General features: G+C 28.9%; 1 pseudogene; it reads right to left on the reverse strand.

The window, feature by feature from the left end:
* Window positions 1-3785: 3785 nt before the first annotated feature.
* LOC107459468 (very-long-chain aldehyde decarbonylase CER1-like) overlaps window positions 3786-8570 on the reverse strand; it is a 7023-nt pseudogene continuing 2238 nt past the window's right edge.

An 8570-nucleotide genomic window follows, 5' to 3' on the forward strand; every position in this document is an offset into this window, starting at 1 on the left:
TGATCTCTACTCTCAGGTGTTGGAGAAGAAGAAGAAGCAGCCTCACTCTGAATTTTGATTCTTGGTGCACGAAATTGTAATCACACTTTTCACAACTCCGCACAACTAACCAGCAAGTGCACTGGGTCGTCCAAGTAATACCTTACGTGAGTAAGGGTCAATCCCACGGAGATTGACGGCTTGAAGCAAGCTATGATCATCTTGTAAATCTCAGTCAGATGGATTCAAATGGTTATGAGGTTTTGATAATTAAAAGATAAATAAAACGGAAAATAACATAGAGATACTTATGTAATTCATTGGTGGAAATTTCAGATAAGCGTTTGGAGATGCTTTGTTGCTTTTAAACCTCTGCTTTCCTATTATCTTCATCCAATCATGCGTCCTCCCTTCCATGGCAAGTTGTATGATCCTCTCAGTGAAAATGGTTCGGCTATGGTTTCTGTACGGCTAATTAACTGTCGGATTTCTCGTCTCGGATGAAAAATACCAGGCACAGCTACCGCAGGACTAATCATCTGTCGGTTCTCACTTGTGTCGAAATAGGATCCATTGATCTTTTTGCACACTGTCACTGCGCCCAACAGTCGTGAGTTTGAAACTCGTCACAGTCATCCCTTCTCAGATCCTACTCAGAATACCACAGACAAGGTTTATACTTTCCGGATCTCATGTATGCTGTCTATTGGTTCTAGCCTATACCACGAAAGTTCTAATCACGAATTCGGATGCTCTATTGTCAGGAGAGGTGATGTGAATCTGTGGATCAGAGACCCAAGAGAATATACTCCGGCTGTCGTCCAATGACTACGTTGAACATGATGTAGACCGCTTTGTGGTTGTTAGGCACACGGATCTTGGTTAAATGAGTAACGAAGATAGTGGGTGATTGTCACGGGTCACCCCCTTCATTCTGACTTAACTGAATTAAGTACAAGAGTATATCTTGGAGAAGAAGTAGGCGTGAATTGAAAGAAAAACGATAGTACTTGCATTAATTCATGAGGAACAGCAGAGCTCCTCACCTTAATCTATGAGGTGTAGAAACTCCACCGTAGAAAATACATAAGAGAAGAAGAGGTCTAGGCATGGCCGAATGGCCAGCCTCCCAAATATGATCAAAAGATCAAAAGATATTCCAAAAATATCCCGATACAATAGTCAAAAGTGCTATTTATATTAAACTAGTTACTAGGGTTTACAGAAAATGAGTAGATAATGACGAAATCCACTTCCGGGGCCCACTTGGTGTGTGCTTGGGCTGAGCTTTGAAGCTTTCACGTGCATAGGTCATCTTTGAAGTTAAACGCCAGCTTGGATGCTAGTTTGGGCGTTTAACTCCAGTTCTGGTGCCAGTTCCTGCGTTTTACGCCAGAAAAGGGTCTTTGGTGGGAGTTTAGACGCCAGTTTGGGCCATCAAATCTCTGGCAAAGTATGGACTATTATATATTTCTGGAAAGCCCAAGATGTCTACTTTCCAACGCAATTGAGAGAGCGCCAATTGGGCTTCTATTGCTCCAGAAAATCTACTTTGAGTGCAGGGAGGTCAGAATCCAACAGCATCTGCAGTCCTTTCTCAGCCTCTAAATCAGATTTTTGCTCAGGTCTCTCAATTTCAGCCAGAAAATACCTGAAATCACAGAAAAACACACAAACTCATAGTAAAGTCCAGAAATGTGATTTTTGCATAAAAACTAACAAAAATATACTAAAAAGTAACTAAAACACACTAAAAAATACCTAAAAACAATGCCAAAAAGCGTATAAATTATCCACTCATCAATTCTCTGGAGGTTTGGGGTTAATGTTTGGGAAATTGAGGGAAATGAAGGACGTGGGTAATAAATGCGGGCAAAATTTTTATTGATAAAAATCGATGGTAACTTCGTCGATTTTAATTAAAATAAAAATCAATATTTTAGCCGTCGATTTCAGTTAATAAATTTACACCGTCCACCTTATTCTAAAAGAAGATCTCTATCATTTAAATTTATCGACGGAAAAAACAGTCGATATTATAATTATTAAAATAGACAATTAATCCGTCAATTTTAAAAAAAATACAATTCTCACCCATTATCTCGTCGGTAATGTGACGATCATATCAGGGTATTGAAAGTTGCTAAAATAATAGACGGCATTATCGTCAATTTTAATATTTTATTTTTAATAATTTCTTTTTTATTTTATCGAAGTCAAGCCATCGAAAAATATCGACGAAAAATTTGGCCATCCATTTTTGGCATCGATAATTACATTGTTTTTTGTAGTGCATATATTCTCTCTTTTTTCTTAAAAAATGTGTGAATTATTTTCATCTTTGACATTTTTAACTTAACTTAAACTATTTAGCAAAAAAAATAAAATAAAATAAAATAAAATAATTACATATATGCTATTTTAAAAAAAATATTAAACCTATTGAGCAATAACAAATAATTTTAGAAACACATTTATATAATAACCAAAAATAAAGTTATTAATTTATCTTATTATTTTTTGTTCCAAGACTCACCTAAAAATAAATTAATTATTTTAAAAAATAAATTTACTCTTACTTCGATCTTTGAACATTGTCCATTATAAAAAAAAATAAATTAATTATTTTAAATAAATAATGTAAATAATACTTGACATTGTTATTAACTTAAAAAAAATTGAGATATATCTCTTTGAGTCTTTGTTGTGTATCCAATGGTTAATATTTTGTTGTCCACTTCAAATCTTTAATGGTTTTTCTTCGTATATTTTGTCAATTTTAGTATGAAAAGAAAATTAAAATGAAAAGACCAAAAATCTACACAAATTGATAATGAGAGCCACTAAAAGAGAGAAAAGTGTGCGTTGACACGCTCTGAGACTCTAATGCTTTGAAGAAAAAAATTTGAAAAATATACTACTACTACTTTAATAATAATATAGACTATTGCCTATTAGGCTAGTATAATAAAACTATTTTTATTAATTATTGGAATGGGCTACCAATAAACAATAGTCCAAATACTCAATACATATTACAAGTTTTAGTTACTTTAATTTACAAGATTCTCCAACTTATATTTTTTGAATATCATATATAAAAATACTTAATATTATTAATTATTACTATTTACTAATTTTTTAGAAAAATCTTAGGGACCATGGCCACTTTAGGCCCTCATCAATTTGTCTCTAGTGCCAATTAAAAAATATCAAATGATGTAATTATCAGAAGAAGTAATACATGCTATAATTCTTAACTATAATTTTTATTCCATTTAAAATTTTTTCTGATAAAATTTTTAACAAGACAGCTAACTAACATATTACAAGATAATATACTACTAATCTACTATTACTACTAAAAACATCTAAAATATTAGAGAATGTTATAAATATATTTATTATAGATACCTTAAATTATAACCGTATTTTAAAATTCAAATAGATAAAATCATTAATTATAAATGTAAGCTAATTAAATGAGCTAAGAATTAAATCTTAACTATAAATAACCTCTTTTAATATTCTTTAAATAACACAATCATTAATAAAATTATTTATTATTCTCTATATTTTCTTTTCTCTTTCCTCTTCTCTCAAATCTTAGTACTTATTTTCATAATACAATATTTTTGCAATATTTTGGACGCCATAAGACCTAATGCAGACAATATGATTATTCGAGTAGAATAACGAATACAATTTCACAAGCAGCAACATAGTTTAGAATAATAACATATTGTTTCTTCAAATATATCAGAACCAAGGAGCTATATTATTGAAATTTGTTTTACGAGATATGCTGATCAATTTATGGATTGAAGCAAGGATGATTAATCTTCAATGGCCTAAACCCATATTGAAGACTTGCTTCCCATATTTTGTGAATGCTAAACATCATGTCTCCACATTCATTAACGTCCCAACCTTCCAAGGCATGCATTATTCCCGCGATACGCCATGCACTTAGCACTCTTCTTGGCAGCCAATTCTGTCGCATATATTATGAATTTCACAGATTTTTTAGATTTGCAAATCACAAGTCAGAACAACGATACAATACTAATTTAAAAATCTTACGTGTACACTAAAAATTAAACAACATCAATCTATCTATTAATTCATATATTTTTTAATTAAATAATTAACCATTAAAATAATTAAATTTGTTTTCACAAAAAAAAAATTCTGTGATAGTAAAATAACTAATTAAATTTAAAAATTATTAAAATCAAATTTGTTTATTATAATAAAATAAAAAATTTGTCAAACATGTATTTTTTTAGGCGTGGTTAATTTTTGTATATATTTAACATAAATAATTTTTCGACTATACTACGTGTACACTAAAATCAGCCACTAAAGTTAGCCATCAGTATAAAATACATATTGAAATACAAATATATATTAAAAATAAGTTAAACTCACACATGTATTTATACACAAATACATTAATAACTGATTTTAGTAGTTAATTTTAATGTACAAATAGCATTTTTGATAATCTTTAGTTGTTCGATCTGAATGGAAGTACATTAAGGTTGCAATATACTACATTAGCCGCAATGAACATAAAATCAAATTTAGAACCAAATTTAAAAAATGTACACTAGAATGACCACAGTTCCTAAAATCATAACAACCATGATCGTTGCAATGTGTGATCTCTACTAACCTCACAAGAGTGGACATTCAATAAAGAAGAGGGAATTTCCATGGATGGTGTGATGTGGTAGAAGCAATCTTTACGCAGTTTCTTTGGAGAGAATTGAGAGAAAGGTATGAACAATGTTCCTTTTGGGGCCATCTTTTGTTCAGCCTCGTTAAGTTGGTCCCCCACTAACCATATCTGAAAAATTATATATCCAAACCGGATGCATGATTTTGATGATTTCTTTTTTATTAAATTGCAAGGTAGCATTGTATTGTAACGTTGAAATTTGTCAAATAGAAATAAATTAAGAGAAATGCTAGGCGCAGTAGAATTTGGGGAGGAATCAAGTGAAAGAATATAAGATGATAAGACATCACGTTTAATTCAAAACCTTAAGGTGTCAAATTAATGGGTCTCTCATCTTATAAACTCCTCATTCTTCCTTGCTTTCTTTGATGTGGGACTAACTTTGACACTCCTCACACTTGCAACACTAACAGTTTAGCCATCAATTAGTCATCATCAATATTTTCAATGGTGTGAGATGACATCTAATGGTGTAAGATTAATAATTTTTTTTTTATGGTTAAGTGTTGGCCAGATTTTAACAAAAATGCTGGTCCTCTAGACTTTCTCATAAATTAAATGGCGAACGAATTTGATTTTTGGCGAACGAATTTGATTTTGATGTACCTTTGCAGCACAGGATCCAGGAAAAACCAAGTTCTTTTTGAAGTTGGTGGAGATTCTTGATTGAAGACTTTCATAATCATCGTTGTATATGGTTGTAATCTGAGAGTATATCATACAGTAATATAATGTAATATTAGATCTCAATATATATTGGAAGTGTTAGAATATATATTTGGGATATTATAAATTAATATAATATATCTAAGTATAGTTCGTAAATATTTTATGTTTATTTAATTTGATGTTAGGTTAATTTAGTCATTATGATTAGATTGAATTATTGACCAATAAATAGATTCTTTTTATTGTATTTTTAAATGCCACAATGATATCTGAATATTAAATTTAATTTATTTTTAAATTATTATCATGAATTTTAATAAGAAGGAATTATAGTAAAAATTTTGTACATTTTTGCCTAATAAATATATATGAAATTTAATTTTAATGTATTAATATATAAGAAATTTAACAAATTGATGTGTTCATTTTTTGAGATGATTATTCAAGCTTTAGATATAAAATTTAACCTTAACTATAATCTAACAAATAGTGTTATATTGTTTAATTTGAATGCTCTAATTACTAGTCTATGCTAATTAATATTAAGACTAGTAGTGTCCAATTTTGTATGGTTTAATTTACTTATTCTAAGATGATAACTAACGAAAGAAAATATATTACTTTAGTTTGTTATTAGCAAATTGTGCTTGACTAATTATGTGTACTATTTTCACAAATTATTCTTCTAATTGCTTTTTTTCTTAGTTGAATCCTTGAAAATTCAACATCTAGGTTCTATAACCAATTATTCGACTAATCCAAGCTATGATAATTGACTAAAGTTCCATGAAAGATAATGTAATGTTTATGAAATCAAGATAGATGTCTTGTGTGACGAAGAATATATAATATGAACAATTAAACATACCTTGATGCCCCTTTCACATAAAGCATTGGCAATGGCATAGGAAACCTTATTAAATTGACCACAAATTAAAATTTGGGTTGCTTCTTTGGGAATGCTGTTAACAACAATGGCCACCACTAAGCTGCTTCCATCCACAATCTTTATTTTAAGGTTGGGATTGCTCTTTATGTAAAGCTCACCATATTTATTCAGTTTATCTCCCTTCATCCACAAATTCAATTATTTTAATTATAATCAATAAAATTGATGAGTTGTATTATTATTTGGTCACTCTAAATATTAAGTACTAAATTTTAAATCATAAATTTTAAATCTTGAATTTTAATTCATAGTATTGCTCCCAACATTTTTTTTTTAATTTATCACAAAGTACAACTTATAATGCTACTTTGGTGAGTCATGATGCAAACATACAAATAAAATATATAGGGACTAAATAATTACCTGGTTTAAAAGGCCCAAACTTAAGACCTTAACTCTGTTTTTCTCTGCCTCAAGTATTGCATCTTCTATCAGCCTGTTTAATGTTTTCCTTTGATATTTATTCAGATACTGCAAAAATTTTAAAAAGAGATATTATTCTTATCAATGTATTAACAGGCAATTAGGCATGAATGTATTTATTAATTTATATGTTGTTTATTAAATATGTATGATAATAATAAATATAAAATTAATCAAGATGATAAATACCTTATATTTAATTAGGAATTAAATTTAAGTCTTAAAAGTAACAAAATATAAGTTTTATGTATTATATATTATAATGAATTTTTTTTTTTAAAATGTACATCAAACTTCTCTTGTATTTCTATTATATATGTGTGTGAAGAAATCTTTCCCCTTTGAGGTACAATGCAAAAATAATATATTCTCACTTGAAAATCATATATATAGTAATAAAGATACTATAAGACACGTATGTGAGTGAATATTTTTTTTAGGTTGAAAAATTCTGTTAACAATTAATTTATAGACTTGTTTGGTTACAGTACTTTTTAGTTTGACCAACTGAATTTTTTGTAGAACCTAGAACTGCTTCTAGTTGTGTTAGATTATGAAGCTTATATATCTTGTCGTTGTGAAAATTAATTCGTAACAAGGCAAGTATGCAAATAATTATCCACCAATTTATTATCACATAAAAAATACATATTTGATCAGGGTTGTGAAATAGACTAGCTCAACCATTTTAGATTTGGTCTATCTAAACCCGTGTGTTACATGGATTGACCGTTATGTTTCTTTATTCACAAACCTTAGTTTTTTGGTCCAGACCATATATAGCCAATTCTGACAGATTATATAGACTAAACTATTTATTTTTTGATATTTTATTTTAAAAAAAGTTGAGATAAAAATTTAGTTTTAGGCTAAAAATTTGGGGGAAAATGCCATTGGGCGAAAACCATTAAACAAACATAGTTTTTTTAGTGGGTGGTTCCACTCTCATGAGCTGGATCAAGAAAAATATTGAGAAGTGTTGATTTATTTTAATATACAAAAAAAAATGGGCTTAAGCCCCTCTAAATTACCAGAAAAAAATAAAAAAAAAACTCTTTTATGGGTTGATCTATTTAACTTGTTATGTTTTCGAGTTAGTTAGACTTAGTCTAACTAATCCAAAGTTTAAATAGGTCTGATTTTAGAGATAAAAACCTGACCCTCTAAGTAGGAGTGAACGTGAATCGAATCGGATTTAATCCGGCCAAAATTTCGATTCGATCTGCACTAAAATTATCGTATCGGATTTAATACCCGTAGTTTTTTAACTTGGATCCGATCGATATAACATACTTTTCTTAAATAATAAATTAAAATAATACAACATATATGATAATTATTAGCTGAAATAAAATATAAAAAAATATTTACTTATTTATTTATTTATTTTTACAGATACGCACGCAGATATACGGATCGGATCCGATTCGATAGTCTTACGGATCAGATCCATATCCGCAATTTTCGAATCGAATTCGGATAAACACCATGAATATATATACGGATCGGATCTGATTCATAAACACCCCTATCTTTAAGTAGATAAACAAATTGGTTTGACGAATTTAATGCATTTTAACGATTTTGTATTTGATATTTTATAATTTTTTTATTATAATGCTTTAAATAAGTTTAATTATTGATCTATTGCAGATTTGTTTTTTATATTGTAATATATTTAATTATTCTAGTGACTAATTATTAATTAAAAAATAATACAAATTAACATGTATAAATATATAATAACTAATTTAGTGTATAATTTTTAAGGTAAATATATAGCATATTTTTAATAAGAAGATCTTA

The sequence above is a fragment of the Arachis duranensis genome, chromosome 7 (genome assembly GCF_000817695.3).
Source record: "Arachis duranensis cultivar V14167 chromosome 7, aradu.V14167.gnm2.J7QH, whole genome shotgun sequence".
In the NCBI taxonomy this organism is placed as follows: domain Eukaryota; kingdom Viridiplantae; phylum Streptophyta; class Magnoliopsida; order Fabales; family Fabaceae; genus Arachis; species Arachis duranensis.